Source organism: Juglans regia, chromosome 5, assembly GCF_001411555.2.
Source record: "Juglans regia cultivar Chandler chromosome 5, Walnut 2.0, whole genome shotgun sequence".
Taxonomy (NCBI): Eukaryota; Viridiplantae; Streptophyta; class Magnoliopsida; order Fagales; family Juglandaceae; genus Juglans; species Juglans regia.
In genome coordinates, this window is record NC_049905.1 from 8,119,513 (window position 1) to 8,136,205 (window position 16,693).

At 34.1% G+C, this 16,693-nt stretch overlaps 2 long non-coding RNA genes across 2 annotated transcripts; one reads left to right on the forward strand and one right to left on the reverse strand.

Annotated features, from left to right (window-relative positions):
• Positions 1 to 1,298: 1,298 nt before the first annotated feature.
• LOC109002650 lies at positions 1,299 to 14,281 on the forward strand. The gene is made up of 4 exons (XR_004801583.1): positions 1,299 to 1,341; positions 1,596 to 1,689; positions 7,624 to 7,629; positions 14,270 to 14,281. It is a non-coding gene; the product is annotated as an uncharacterized LOC109002650 (long non-coding RNA).
• Positions 7,493 to 8,412, reverse strand: LOC109002647. The gene is made up of 3 exons (XR_004801584.1): positions 8,367 to 8,412; positions 8,126 to 8,227; positions 7,493 to 7,560 (listed from the first exon to the last, which is right to left on the reverse strand). It is a non-coding gene; the product is annotated as an uncharacterized LOC109002647 (long non-coding RNA).
• Positions 14,282 to 16,693: the final 2,412 nt, after the last annotated feature.

The following is a 16,693-nucleotide window of genomic DNA, read 5'->3' on the forward strand; positions in this document are numbered from 1 at the left end:
AATGGAACCAATTACACGCAACAAGTAATTGATTCCATTCCTTGTGTATGGAGGTGAGAGCATTGGGCTAATGGGGCTGGTTTCACAATTGACCAATTGACATTTAATTGGGTGACCCCATATTGACATGTCTCTCAATATGGGGTTGCTAGCATGGGTGAGGAAGAGGTAACAACTATATGGCTGTTGGTTCTATGTAATTTCTTAGTAAGTTTGGTCATATTAGTAGTACTTGGATCTTTTTTGAGTATGTAAAAAGGGCCATAAACCAATCCATAGTGTAAGGTAAAATATATATCATGATCTTTTTTGCGGCATTGTAGCTTTAGAATTGTTTATAAGGGTTTATTATCTAGATTCTAACCTATGATCTTTAGTGGGCTTTCCAAATTATCATTATGGATCTGCTGGTAAATATTGTTATGAAGATCATTCACTACAAGAAAATGGCTCAATTGTGACCATTTTTCATCTGTTGCAAACAAAATCGCCGCAATTGGTATTTTTAGCGGCGATTTTATTTTTCGTCACATAGAGTAAACAACGCCTTTCGATTTACTAGGAGTGAATCACTGTACATCTCAATTGCAGCGATTTTGGTAGATATTGCGGCGCTGTATTTCGCTGAAAAGGTAAAAAAATTCTTGCGACGGTCAAACAATCGCTGCAATTCTCTCTAGGACGCTTAACTCACGGATTGTTTAATTTTCCCCCCGAAACGAAAACACATTCCCTCTCTTTTGTTTTTTGACTCTGTTCTTCCCCATCCCCGAGTTCCTACGATCGCGCGCTGTGATACACACCCACTCATCAATGGCCATTGTTTGCAGCCCAAAATGGGAGATCACTTCGCCCATTTCCTTCTCACAAAAGCCACTCAAGCCATCTACTCCCATTTTTCTGCCCTAGAGTGTCTGTTTCCTTCGCACAAAAGCCGTATAGGTCGTTCCTTGTCGACGCAACACCACTCAAGGCAGACAAAGAGTAGCCATTGAAGCAGCTCAGAGATGGAGGCGCCTTAATGCTGTCGAGGCCCAACTCAAGGTCCCTCCTCCTCACCTACCCATCTAATCTGACCAAATCGTGACCCCCTTTGTGAAAGAATGGCTTCATTGACAGTGTTATCATCGTCGTCACCTTGGCTTTCGTGCGGAGGAGGTAGACAGGCTTGCATTCCTTCAGCTTCCCTCACATTCCTTGCGGGTTCAACAAGGAGAAGCTCGGTGTCGTTGAATGCTGGGAGCAACCCCATCCCTCGTTCCGGGCTGCTTCATTGCTCCTTAATTCCCTCTTCTTCCTCTTCTTTTTCGTTCTCTTTCTCTTTCCCTTCTTCCTTTTCAGGTAATTTCACCACCGCTTTTGAGTAAGTAAGTATCAAAGTTTGTGCTTTATTTCATGGTATTTGGTCATTCTACCATATGGGCGAGGAAATCTAAAATGATAAAAGATTCATAAGATTTTAATTGCAATAATAATTTAGTTTTCTGATTCCCTTGTCCTCGCTGATTTTAGCCATAATTGACAGCGAGGAATGTTGAAATGGGAATTTGAATGAATTATGCGCAAAATTAATGTTTTTTTCCTTTAATTTTTAGGTTTATCTTTGGGTTTGAATTTGAGTTATGGTATTGGGGTCGGAAGAGAAAAAGCCCGCAGCTTAGTTGTGAGTGCTGGGAAGTTCGCTCTTTGGTGATATTACCTTGTTCTATCAATTTCCATGTAGTTATTTTCTAAAAATGTTTAATAGTGAGGGCTTAGGGTGTAGCTTTGCTCCATTCTGATAGACTGCAATTTTTGCTTTAACACTCGAGACAAATAAAACACCATACAGAAAATAATGCAAAGAAAAAAAGAAGAAGAAGAAGAAAGAAAGAGAGAGGCTTCCAGAATGTGCCGGGATTTTTGTACAATTAGTTTCATTGTTATCTAGGTACATACTTTCATAGATATGTTTGATTACGTTTACTGGATACATAAATTGACTAGCACATTGAATTTCAGGTCATTTCTCAAGAACTGTACTGTTCTTCTTTGCCACAAATTTTCTGTAGAATCTAATTAGTCTAGGTTTGTGACTATGCTGGAAAAGATAGTTAGCAGCTTCACCATTAGAAAAAGAAGAAAACAAAGCAAATGTTATTGATGCCCCTAAAATGTTTTGTTCATTAGGTTGTTTGGAACCTCACTCGTCTCATTCCCATCTCAAGTTGGGCAATCTTGTCAATAGTCTCAAGTGTAGGCGCACGGCTACTGTACAGTGCCAAATTCTGTGGGTTTTGTCAGATTTCATTACGTTACTTCATACTAGTTATCGTTGGAAATGTTGACTTTGTTACTGCGTTCAGATTTTGAGATACAAACAGCAATACAAGCATTTTCACAGCCAGACCATTTAAAACACATGGGAAAACTGAGAACAATGCATATAAATTTATAATAGGTGATTGAATATGTCAACCTTTGGGCTGCCTAAGCAACTGGAATATCCAAATTCAATGGTATGTGTGCAAATAAGAAGACATATTTTCATGTAAGTGTGAAAGGAAAGCCATTTATTACAAGAAACACATTACATTATTAGTGAAATAATAAGACAAAGAAATGGCATCGTTCTTGTTGCATAGGAATAACATTTCGATCATTGGCCAGCTGCTACTACCATGTTTATTCATAAAAAAAAGGCTTAATACTTCCAGCGAATATCAATTTGTACATCTACTATGTAATGAGTTTGATTAAAGCTACTTATAAAAAAAAACATGAGTTAGACGAGAGGACTTTGGGGCTTCACTTTCTGAGTCATTCTTCTCCCTAGATGCCACTGTAATAGATAACTTAGACGAGAGGATGCGGTTAGGGGTAGCAATTTGTGTTTGTAATAGATAACAATTAAATTTTGTTCCTTTCATACAACTTGCTCTGGGTGGAGAGAGATATCTCAGCCACCAAAGTAGTCTCCTAAACACCCTATTCAGCCCCAGCCTTTTAATATATGTGATCAATATATGTATATATATATATATATATATGATCAGATGCACTTGTTTCCAGGAAATTGAGCCCCAGTTATTCAAATTGCTATAGTCGATTTCATCAAATGCATATCAGCAGCATATGCTCTATGCTCACCTTGATAATCAATCTAAGGTAACACCTTAACTAGATAATTACTTGTTAATTAAAGTTTTAACATTGCTCTCTTAGTTGGACAAAATTTCTTCATTTGGAACACATGCATGAGAAACAACAGATCAGCAGTTTACAGGAAAAGAAAAAATTAAATAATTTTCAAATTAATTTGGTGGACTATTGTTTCACTAATCTATATATATTGTCTTCCTCACATAAAATGCATCATAGAATTGTGTGCACATTTATCTTAATCATGTATATATGTATTGTGTGTATCTCTCATAGGAACACACTAGCATCCGTAGTGCAGCACCAGACCAAATGATTAGAGTTGTAAAACAAAACTGTATTATCCTATAAGTAAGTGATGCAATGAAGGCACCATTAGATATCAGCATCCAGAGTGAAGCCTGAGATGAGTACCAATGTGCACCTTGTACAAACATAGTGGGTAATTTAGTAACCTGTCGTTGCAACTGTGCTATTTGATACCTTCATCAGTTTAAAATTCCTATCTATACGGCCTTTTCAGTTTGTTTATGGTTCCCATTTTTGAACTGTTTTTTTCTTATTTGCTGGACAGGATTACTAATTGTGGGGGGTTCAAGTACTATAATGACAAGAAGTATGCTGAAGTTTATGCACATAAAAGCAGGTAATTTCTTAATTGAAGTTTGTGTATAAAACTAAAGTGTCAAAACAGATATATAAGGATGGTGAAGGTGAAATCTTTTGTTATGGAAACAAGAATCAATCGTTTTGATATTCACATATATAATGTTCTTAAGGCTTTTATATGTGTTAGGAGTTTATTTTTAAACTTAATATTATCAAAAGGTTCCATTTTCCTTTTGATAATATTATTTTTTTCCTTCTATAATGGAGAAAGTAATTATCTAACTAGCATGAGTTCACTGAGTTCTCATGAGAATCACATCGGGACAATTATGGGATCCATGATCAGTTCTTCAAACACATAAGCTCTCGTATTAATTATATACGAGAGAGAGAGAGCAAATAATACCCAAAAAAGTAGTATTCAACAATTAAATGCACCAAATAAATAAATGCAAGTTCAAAGCATAGTGACTTGGTCTTACAATAGATATCTTAACCTTATCATAAATAATTACTAGGAAAAACAGAGGAGAACATGAACTGAATCTTTAGTGTCATGCATACATGATATGTGGGTTTTCTGCTTTACCTATTTTTATTTACATCTAAAATTAGAAGTAATCAAAATGATGAGGGATCTGATATGGTTCATCCCTCTCTTTCTTGCTTAACTTAGGTAACAAAGCTGATCTACTCCTGATGATCATCTTGTCATGTAAATCTCTAGGGACCTCAGGTGGTCTAACTGACCTAATCAAAGCCCAATTCACACCCTTGAAGAACTCATGCCTCTTGATCTCAACAGAACCCTTTAAGCTTCCAATTCTCTTGTTGGGATTCTTCACCAAGACCTTACATATGAGGTCTTGAACTTTCACCATCTCTTCAAATTCTTTGCTGCTACTAATACCAATTTTTGGAAAGGTCAGTGGCAGTTTAAGGATGTTGATGAGAGTTTTCTCATTGTTTTCACCTTTGAAAGGTGTTCTACCATACAGCATTTCGTACAAGAACACCCCCCAAAGTCCACCAATCAACTCCACCAATCAACTGCACTCCCATGGCCTTGAAAAGACAAAGTACGTACAGGGAGATATTACTGATTTTAGCACTGGGAAGCTCTCTTATTTTGAAAACAGATCATGCATTTAGTGATAGCACCCCAGAAAATTAGGAAGTTTTGTTAAATAAGCCCAAATAGAATGTTTTGTTATTTATAACTAGTCCTTTATATATAACTGTTATAATGGTGTGTATTGATGCATTTTATTTCCACTTGTCAGATTGGTGTTTGTTGAGATGGAAATATCAAAGCTTGTGGCCGCCAAGTATAACTCATTTGAAGCAATCTTGTAAGCCATGATTCTGCCCACACCTCATGCCCAGGTCCCATTTGAACAGTTGACATATTTGAACAATGTATTCTCAATATTTAGTAGTTAATGCATGGGTTTTGGGTTCCGAATGGTCCACCCCAGTGTATAGCCCATAACTACATTAATATGAATTCCCCACCTAAATGGATGAATTGAATGTCATTAATTTATTATCTTAGATGGAAATAGTGCTCAAAGATTTGGAAATTAGGTTCCTACATGTTCCCAAGGCTTATATAATGAAAGTTCAATATTTTCCTTTATGTTTCCTGTTTCTAACTATTTAATATCATAAGGCATGGGTTTAATATGACAATATTATTTTAGAAGTCAACATTAAGTGCAGTTTATGTGGTTAACTATAATTAGCTTATTATTTCAGGTCAGTCAAACAATATTAATAAAAATTGATGTTTTAAGTAATATTGTTTGACTGACTTGAAATAATAAGGCAAGTAGTGTTAATTACATAAACTGTAAGTGTGAGTTTGCATATCCAACAAACGTCTGGGCGGAAAAAAAAAAAAAAAAAGAGCATTTGCGGCGAACATTAAGCGCCGATAAAGTGCACATGCATGAACACGTAAACATTTGCGGCAAAACATTTCGCCGCAAATACTTAAGATTGCGGCGACAGTGTGATGTCGCTGCCAAGAATAACTAGTTTTGCGGCGACTAATTTGGCATTTGCGACGGCAACTTTCATCGCAATAATCTTTTCGCGGCGATTATGTTGTTGCCTGGAACCTTTTTCTTGGCGAAATTTTTACATCATGAGTCGCCGCAAATGGTGTCAGTTATGGCGATTTTTGAAAATCATCGAGATTGAGCGAAAATGGCTTTAGGATTGTGGCGATGCTGCAGCGATTGATAAATCGCCACATTTGAACTACAGTAGTGATTATGTGCATCATTTGCGGCGAATTTTAGCGCTGGGAAAGCCCAATTTTCTTGTAGTGATTGTTGGATTCTGTGGTGGATGAGTATTAAAAGAAATTTATAAATTTCTTTAATATGTCCAGATACTTATAAATTTCTCGGTTTTGGCTTGGACAGACCATCCTCTAGCATTCTCCCTCAAGGTACCATTTCCTTCCCTTTTTCTTTATTTTTATTACAAGGAATGGAATAATTTACTTGTTGAATGTGAAGGAGTATTAAAGGAGGTGGTGTAGTAATGGAAGAAGGGTTTTTTTACATTGAATTTGAATTAAATTGTGTAGCTTGGATTGAATCTAAAAAGTTGGAAATGTGTGACTTTAAGTGGGTATGCAATAAGTGGGTATGCAGTAAGCTCACTCGGAGGCTTATTTTTGTGACATTTTATTCAATTTTCATTCTCAAACTTGGTTTATCTGAATTTTTTGGTTTTATTTTTTTATTCTTAAGCATATACTATAGTCCTTTCATTTGAGTTAAGGAGATCATAATATGGTCATATTAGGAACAGAAATCATTTTTGAGAATGTCAAAAGAATTTTACCTTACAGATCTGTAAGGTAAAATTCTGTTGGCGTGCCCCTTTTTTTTTTATGTTCTGAAAGTCCTTTTCCGGCGAGTAAGACTCGCTACAAATAGTTTTTTCGTCAATATTGATTATTTGCGGCAACATAATATCGCCGCAAATACTCAATTTCAACGACTGGGAATATATTCTTCCGACGATAAATTAAAATCATCGTACATACTTTTTGCAGCGATGTAATATTTTTTGCGAGGATGATAATAGTTTTGCAAAGATGTTTGTAGTTTCTGTAGCGATTTATTCTGGACACTATCAAGTATTTGCAACGCAATAGGCCACCTGGTGGAGGCCTTTTTCCCAGCACTTATGCATATTTGCGACAGAGATGGAACCGCCGCGAAAATTTTATGCAGCGACATCCTCTGATGCAAATAAATTTCTCATTACTGTCGATGCTTTTAAACGTTGCAAAAGTGTCTAGTAATTGCAGCGATTATTTGTTTTCGGCAGCGATTTATTAACGATGCTATGAAGTATTTGCAACGCAATCGGTCACTTGGTGGAGGCCTTTTTTGCAGCGCCTAAATGTATATTTGCTGCAGATAAGGAAACGCTGTAAATAATTTTTTTTGCAATGTTTTATTGTGATTCGATGCTTATTCTTATCAGCATCCAGTTTTTTGCAACCAATGTGCAACGATTAAAAATCCGCTATAAAAAGATATTAGCGGCGTTTTTAGCGATTTTAGCAGCGAATTTTAAGCGCTGCAAAAGACCAAAATCCTTGTAGTGAGACAACATATGATACCAAAACCAACTTACTCTTATAGTACAATCCATTGAACCAGAATAGAGCCTATTAGCTCCAACTACTAACGAAACAACTCCAAGGGTATGACCATTAAGTGATGCAGCTGGTTCAAAACAGTTGGTAGCTGCATTAAATGTCCATGCCAATATAGACCCATCCTGCACCAAAGAAAACCTTCCATCAATACCAGTTAAGAAATGTTTTTTTATAAGAAATACAAGTCAAACGTGTTAATTCTGCAAACACAAACAAACACGCACGCAGGCGCAAGGAGAGAAACATATATCCCTAAAGATGCAATGGTTTTTTCCCTTAGTGAGATTCAGGTAACATTATCAAATCTGACTTCCAGGGAAATTAAGATGCCTTGTGTCCAGCGAATTTATGTATAGTAGATATCATATACTAATAAAAAATGATATGGACCACTATTTTACAATTTTTTTACAAATCTTCAGTTAAATAATATAATTTTATCAATTTCTTTGAATTTTCTTTGACTTTGATGGTCTTGAAATTAAAAAAAAAAAAACCAATATTTTATATAACTCTTTCATACCTTATATATACAGAGCCCCCATAACATATTCAAAACAATCTGATGGTTCTTACAATTCCATCCATTTCAGAATTAACCAATGCATAAATACCCAATGTAACAGCAACGACTTTTTTAGAGGAAATATGACATGCAAACAAATATTCATAAGTCCAAAATATTACCTGCGTACCAGCAAAAAGCAAACCGTTGCCCACAACCATTGCATAAACTTCTCCTATAGGCCAACTAAGACTCAACTCAGTGTTAGTTTCGGTGTTCCATGCCTGCAATACCAATATCACCAACTGAATTAGGCAGAATATTTCAGAACAGATCGGTAGCATTATACTATAACCAAAAAAAGCAAGTACAACATTGTATTATAATAAAAACACACAAGCCAAAGTTTTCCTCACATCTTACCTTGACAAAATTGGGCATCCCAACGAAGACCCAAGGACCTTCACTAATCATACAACCCACTTCAGCACCCAGATTAATCACCCTCATACACTGCAAAACAATAAGGTAAACCCAGAGAATATAATTTAATTTGCCTATTCTTTCATTGGCTGCAAACTAATGAGTTATGATATAATGGAGTATGAGAGAGGGAAGGAAAAAAACTCAACTCAAGAAAGCAAGAAGACGAGGTTTATTACTTCACCAAATGATATTGACAATTGGCAGACAATGAATTTAGTATTTATTTTTCTTCTTTTTAGATCAGTAAATCTAGTATTTCTTCTTTAGAAACAACTCCCCTTTAGTCTTTTGAATTTAGACAAGTTCGATTGCTACAGTTAAGCATTCCTTTAGCATTTATTACATTCCAGAGAAGTGATCCAAGACACATGGAAGACCATTACTTTCATAGACCATCTCTAATATTTTAAAAATATTACACACTTAACCACACTGTTTCGAGGTTATCTTCTTCGCTGTTTCAAGTGGGTGAAAAGTTCTTTCTCTAATAGAAGCCAGCTAATTAAAGATAAATTTTAAACTATAAAACTAAATTAATGATGACGATGAACTTTAGCATCCATCAGAGAATTGTAGTCTTGTAGAGTCACTACAACACAATTGCTTTTTAGTGACGGTTGGGAAATTGTGACAGTCCCTAGACCGTCACTAAAAGGCATTTTCTGTGACAGTTTTTGGAAACCGTCACTAAAGATAGAATGAGATTTTTTTACATTCGAACGTATGGGAAATATGCGTTCGAACGTCACATATACGTTCGAACGTTATGTCTGTTTACGTTGGAACGTAAAATGTTTTGGCGCAACCGTTCGAATGTTATTAATTTTACGTTCGAACGTAAAATGTTTTCCGCCAACATGCGAACGTTAATTACTAACGTTCGAACGTTCATTGTAAATTTAAATTAAATGACTTTAATTTAAAAATTATGTATTTTTATTGTGCATAATTTGTGAACAAGTCTAAAAAATTGAATTGTATATATTTATATATACACACTTTGTAATATATAAATATATATTATTGATTTATATATATTTGAAATGCAGTGATTTAGTATTAAAGTTGAAAACTATAACATCAAAGAAGATTAAAAATTGAAATGAAAAAACGATAAAAATATTCCATAATATTTTTCGTTACAAATATTAAAAATAAAATACAAAAATTGATAGAACGTAGTAAACAACAGTCAGATGATAACGTTATCCGCAAAAGTCGAACTCCGTACTTCCTCAGTCAAGGTATCAACCTTGTCGTTGAGGATAGTTACACGATGGGTGAGTTCGGCAACAGACGCCGATATAGCCTCGAGCGATCGATCGATCTTATGATCAATATGCGCAGTCAGCTGTGAGATGACCGCATCAACCCAAGCAGGCCGCACATCTCCTGCAGATGTACTCGGCGTATGCTGACTACTACTCCCGACATGACCTGGCTCAGGCTGCGTCGGAGGAACTAGATCCTCTACAGGGGGTGGCTGACGTCCCCTCGCCTGTCCAATGCTACGCCGATGCATGGTCATGTCGAGGGGGCTCATCTGATCTTTGACCCGCTCCTCTGGCTGGGTCGGCACTCCCCGTGCAAGTAATAGTCGGCTGATGAGGACACCATATGGGAGATTATCCGTGGAGACGATGCTCGCCTCGTAACGGATCCTCTCAAAAATGTGCAGTGGCAAATCTATAGGATCTCCACGTGCCACTCGTATCAAAAATTGTGCCCGAAGCCGACTAAATGTGGTTTTATGAGCCACAGGATCGACATTTGTTGCAACAATAAGGTGCAACATGCGGAAGAAATGCAGCAGATGGTTCTGGTTGAAGGCGTTCTTCCGCTCGATCTGCATGCGATCCCTCCCGGTGAGGATGTAGAAATCTTCGTCTCGGTCATCATCCCGAGCCTCGACGCCAGTATCCTCAGCCTCTGACTGGCCTGCATCATCGGCTGATGCTGGCTCACATCCCCGGCCAGTAGATGATGCAGAAGTGCCTACATCCTCACGGGGTGTTGAGTGTGTAAATGTCTGAGCACCTCGATGAATCCCGATGTGCTCGCCGATGACATCTGCCGATACCTCAATGGAAACACCGCGTACAGTCACGGTGTGAGAGGATGCATCCGGAGGCATGTCACACATCCCCATATAGAATTCTTGAACCATTGAGGGGTATACCTTCCCCTCAATGTGCAGATATTTCCCCAGCCTCTACTGAGGAAAACATCTCTTAGGTTCGTCTGCTGCCAACAGAGTTCGTCGAACTCATTAATTAAGACCTCTCTCTCTACCATAACAGTACGAGCTCCGATACGGGCAGTGTCCGACGTGGCTCCTTCCCTCCCTCGTTTTCGTGTATGCAGTGGAAGAGCCATATCCTGAAAATAGAAAAGGAAAAAAAAATTATTTAGAATAATGCATTTTTTTGTATTAATTTTAAGATGCTCTGGATTAACGTTCGAACGTTCTATCTTTAACGTTCGAACGTTAAAGATAAAAACGTTCGGACGTTAACTTATACGTTCGCACGTAAAATAATGTAAATAAATTTACGTTCAAACGTAAAACAAATACGTTCGAATGTACAGATGTACGTTCGAACATAAGCAGTAAACAAATACGTTCGAATTTAAGTTCGAACGTATTTGTTTTACGTGTGAACGTAAATATGAACGTCCGAACGTCGAAGCATGAATAATGTAGAAAATCACTACGTTCGGATGTTATAATTAAACGTCCGACCGTATGTGATTTACGTGCGAAAGTAAATATTAACGTTCGAACGTATGTCGTTTAATAATATTCACGTCCGAATGTAAGACGATTAACGTTCGAACGTGGAAGCCGTAACGGCTCGGTAATTTAAACGTCGTACGTTCGAATGTCTTGGTGAAACGTTCGAACGTTTCGACGCAGAATGGCTGAGTCGACTCAGCCATTATTGAAATCTCGAAAATTTCTCTACAAGGGTCTAAATGCCGAAATGTCACCATGTAAATGAAGTATACACTTCAAGAAACATTTCTACGGTGACTATTCGGCCAATGACTGGTCGTGGTGGCCGGAAAATGAAGTTGAAAATCCGGTAATATTTATCCGGTTTTAAACCAAACTCAATCCAAATGTCAATCTAAATCTCAATAAAATACATGTTATTTGCATAAAAGATGAATGCCTACCTTTTAGTGACGGTTGTGGCGGAGTTGACGGCGGCGGTGACGGCGGCGTGGCGGCAAATAACGGAGAAGACGATGGATACGGGCAGGGAAATGCGTTTCGACGTTCGGTTTTGGCCTTATATACATAGAACGTTCGAACGTACTTATTATTACGTTCGAACGTTTGTCAATATAATATATTATATTATAAATGTTTAAGTTATATATTAGGATGTTATATAATATTATTGACAATTAGATTATTGGTTTTTTTGTGAGTGCTTCTTATATTTATAAAGTTTAGCAATATATAAAATCCGCTCCGACTCCGACTCCGACTTGTCGGAGCGGAGTCGGAGCGGAGTCGGATTTTTTTATTATTTTTTTTTATCTTTTTTAACTTCATATTTGACCCACTTTTTTTTTAAAAAAAAATTTGTGAGCTTTTAAATTTCAATTTTCTCAACATTACAATCTAAATTAATTAAACTTTTGATTATAACAAGAAATACAACTAAATAAAACAAGTAACATAATAACATGCATTCAAAAATTAAAAAGAAAGTCCTATTGCAATAGAAACGACGCCGTATTGTATAGTAGTATACTAACTAATATAAATCTATTTTATATATTATATATATATGAAAATTTATAAAAAAAAATATATGATATATATTATTATATATGAATATTAAAAAAAAAGCACCGAAATATTAATAATAAACTAATATACTTGATATATATATATATATATTAAATTTCTAATCTCTTATACTTGATATATATATTATATAAATATTAGTTATACTAATAATTATATTAGTATTAGTTATTATTAATACTATATATTATAGTATTATACTAATAGTGATATTAATACTATATCACTATTATAGTGATTAGTATAACTATATTAGTATTAGTTATAGTGATTTAGTATAACTATATAATATATTAGTATAAGTTATAATACTATAAGTTATAACTGTAGTCTATATTAGTATTAGTACGACGCCGTATTGTATAGTAGTATACTAACTAATATAAATCTATTTTATATATTATATATATATGAAAATTTATAAAAAAAAATATATGATATATATTATTATATATGAATATTAAAAAAAAAGCACCGAAATATTAATAATAAACTAATATACTTGATATATATATATTAAATCTCTAATCTCTTATACTTGATATATATTATATAAATATTAGTTATACTAATAATTATATTAGTATTAGTTATAGTGATTTAGTATAACTATATAATATATTAGTATAAGTTATAATACTATAAGTTATAACTGTAGTCTATATTAGTATTAGTATTAGTTATAGCGATTAGCATAACTATATATTAATATTTGCTATAGTGATTTTAATTTAGTATAACTATATAATAGTATTAGTATAAATATTATTATATTACACTAGCTATATCACTGATAGTATTAGTATACTAATGTCTAATACTAATATATCACTATAGTTAATAGTATCACATAGTAATATAGTATTAGTAATTAATACTATAGTGCTTTATATAGTAATTTATATATAGGCTTAAAGTGGTTTACTAATAGTATTAGTATTAGGCCATAAATCTAATTATTATACTAATGTATATTAGAATTACTAATATATTTATCAAAATGAATATGTTGAGAATTTATTAGGTCAAAAAATATAATTAATACAAGATATTGTTATATAAAATTGATATGAATAATACTTTAGTTATTATACATTAGTATTATATGTTATTATAAATTTATAGATTAGTGTTTATCCATTAGTATATGTATTACAATATTACATGTTGATGTTATTATGCATCTTAGTGTTTATAGTATATTATATATACATTAGTATTACATGCTATTATATTTATACATTAGTAATTTAGAACAACATGGTAGTAATATTGTAAATTTTTAGTAGTATGATATTTACATATAGTCATATACTAAACTATTATTAGTAAATTTAGTCTTAATATTATAGTATAAATATATTATTTAACTAGTATAAATATAAGTAATTTAGAAAAACACATATTTTGTGCATAATATATAAATTATATTATGCACAAAATACTATACAATGTAGTATATATATTATATTATAAGTTAAGTATAGTAGGAATCTTACGTTCGAACGTTTGAAGTTAACGTTCGAACGTTAAACTAAGAGGCGGGAATTTTCCCGCTCGATGTTTAATATCTGTGTGATTATTTAGACGTAAGGACGTTTATACTATACGTTCGAACATCAAATCCGTCAACGTTCGAACGTTAGTCAAATTAGTGCGGGAGATTTCCCGCTCAAATATGGTAACACTTTCATGAAATGTACGTTCGGACGTTTAAGTAGTATGTTCGAACGTTTATCTATAAATCTACAAACGTTCGAACGAGAAATTGTGATACATTCGAACATATATGAGGAAAGTGCGGGAACTTTCCCGCTAGATTTCATGTTATATCATAAGAAGGGTACGTTCGAACGTGTATTTTAAACGTCCGAACGTTCTGGGCGGGAATAATTTTAGAATTAACGTTCGGACGTTTAAAGTTAACGTTCGAACGTTTAAACTAATAATTTTAGAACTTAATCAGTACGCGCACGGGAGGATGCCCATTATTTCTTTTCTCCCGTGCGCGCAACAGAAAGAGAAAGAGAGAGAAGAGAGAGAGAGAGAGAGAGAGATTTCGACGAGAGAGAGAGAGAGAGTTAGAGAGAGAGAGAGAGTTAGAGTGAGAGAGAGTTGAGTTAGAGAGTGAGAGAGAGGTGAGTTTTGGTAAGATAATATTTTTATTTCTTGTCTTTATTTAAATTTTATGATATTTATAGAATGTGTTTTTGTTATAGAATATTTCTAATAAGTTTGTGTTGTATTTTTTTGAAGGATTGCTTGTTTTGGGAAGTTTGAAGATTTTGATTTGTAAGAGGATATTGTGAGTGCTAGGTATATTTCTAAACTTTATCAATATGTTGTTGTGATTTGATGCTTACTCTTTATCATATTGTGATTATTGTTTGTATAGTTTGTAAATAGTTTGTGAGTTATTCTAAATATGTTGTGATATAAATTTGAAATATTGTGTTTATTATTAAAAATATATTGTCATTAGGCTTTGTTAATACATGTTTATTGCTTACTCAAGTTTAGAAATATGTTAATACATGTGGCATGTTATTTTGTGAATATATTGTGAGTTATCACTTTTATATGTTGTGATATGGATTTGATATATTGTGATAATAGTATTTAAGTATGATAATTAAATATTTATAATAATAATTAATATATAAGTAATAACAAGCATAAAAGTAACTCTTTAAGAATTATAATAATTAAAATTATTGTATAACCATTGAAATTTAAGTATGATAATTAAATATTTATAATAATAATTAATATATAAGTAATAACAAGCATAAAAGTAACTCTTTAAGAATTATAATAATTAAAATTATTGTATAACCATTGAAATTTAAGTATGATAATTATTATTTATAATAATAATTAATATATTGGCACAGTAGTTCGAGCTTATGCTCCATTTTATGTGCGCTCATGGCGAGATGTTCCGAATGAGATTAAGGAGCACATTCGAAGTCGTGTGCTGGTGAGTTTACTTTTCAGTACATTTTTTTCACTTAGATTAATCTATTATATTTTTTACCTGATTCCCTTGTTAGGATGAATTCGACCTCGACTTTAGCCGTAGCGAGGATTTGAGAACCGTGAATGAGTTGATGGCTACACTATTCCGACGTCACAAAGGACGATGTCATGACCACTTCAAGAAGTTTGAGACGTTGGAAGAGGCTGCGCAGTCTCCTTTTCAGCAGATGAAGTTAGATGATTGGAGAAAGTGTTGTGATCTTTTCGCATCTCCAGATTATCAGGTATTTTACATTTATATCTTTAAATTATTTACATTCATATTCGTTTTATACATTATATGTATACATATTACAATTAACATTTTTAATATATTTTGTAGCACTTGAGTTCTACAAATGCACAGAATAGATCCGTTCTGACTGTCCACCATCGTGCCGGTTCAAGGTCATTCCACCGTCTTGCTGAAAAAATGGTAATTAAAAAATTATAGAATTCATTTATTTTCCTGATATTCTTTCTGATAAGTACTAACATTATCTTTTTAAAATTGCTAATATTGTCGCTTTGTTAGAAACGTGATGATCCTGAAAACTTTTCCCTCGTTCATGTCTATGCTGCTGCTCACACTAATGAGCATAGTGAGTGGATGGATCCTGTCGCTGCAGATAATTATGTAAGCAGTGTTAATTTTGTTAAATAAATTTTTTATAGAACATTTTAATAGTTTATTTCTTATTTCTATTTCTTTTAATACTATACTAATTATTTACGATCATTACCTTTTAAATTGCAGAACAAAATGTTGGAGATGCAGTCGACTTCTGCGGAATTCTCTCCTAGTGACATAGACATATTCACCCAAGTGCTCGGGCCGCAGTCTAGTATGGCAAGAGGTTTGGGACGATCTATCAAGCATAAATGTTCATCCTCCTCAACCTCATCGGCTTCACAAATTAATAATCTTACAGCAGATTTAGAAGCTGCACGGCATGAGAATGAGTATATGAGGTCGAGACAGCAAGAGTTAGAGTCTCTCTTAGAACGACAGTCTCATTTAGAGACGCGTTTGCAGGACCAACAGAGAGACCAGGAGGAAAGAATACGCAGTGAAGTGCAAGAGCAAGTGCAACGAGAGATGATGGTGCAAATGGAGCGTGTTATGTCGTTGCAACAGAATCCCCGTGGGCGAGGGAAAAAGAAGAAATAAATTTTATCAATATTTCTGACTAGTTTTAATATCTAATTTTGTACTTTTATAAGACAATGTTACTTCTTAATTGGGTATGTAATATGATACTATTGGTATTTTGTTTTTAAATTTTATGAAATTAGTATTTCTGATCTGTACGTTCGAATGTAAATAAAAATCGTTCGAACGTTGGTTCACACTGTACCAAACGTTCGAACGTAAATACAATTGAATCGTTCGAACGTTAAACCGACTAACGTTCGAACAAAG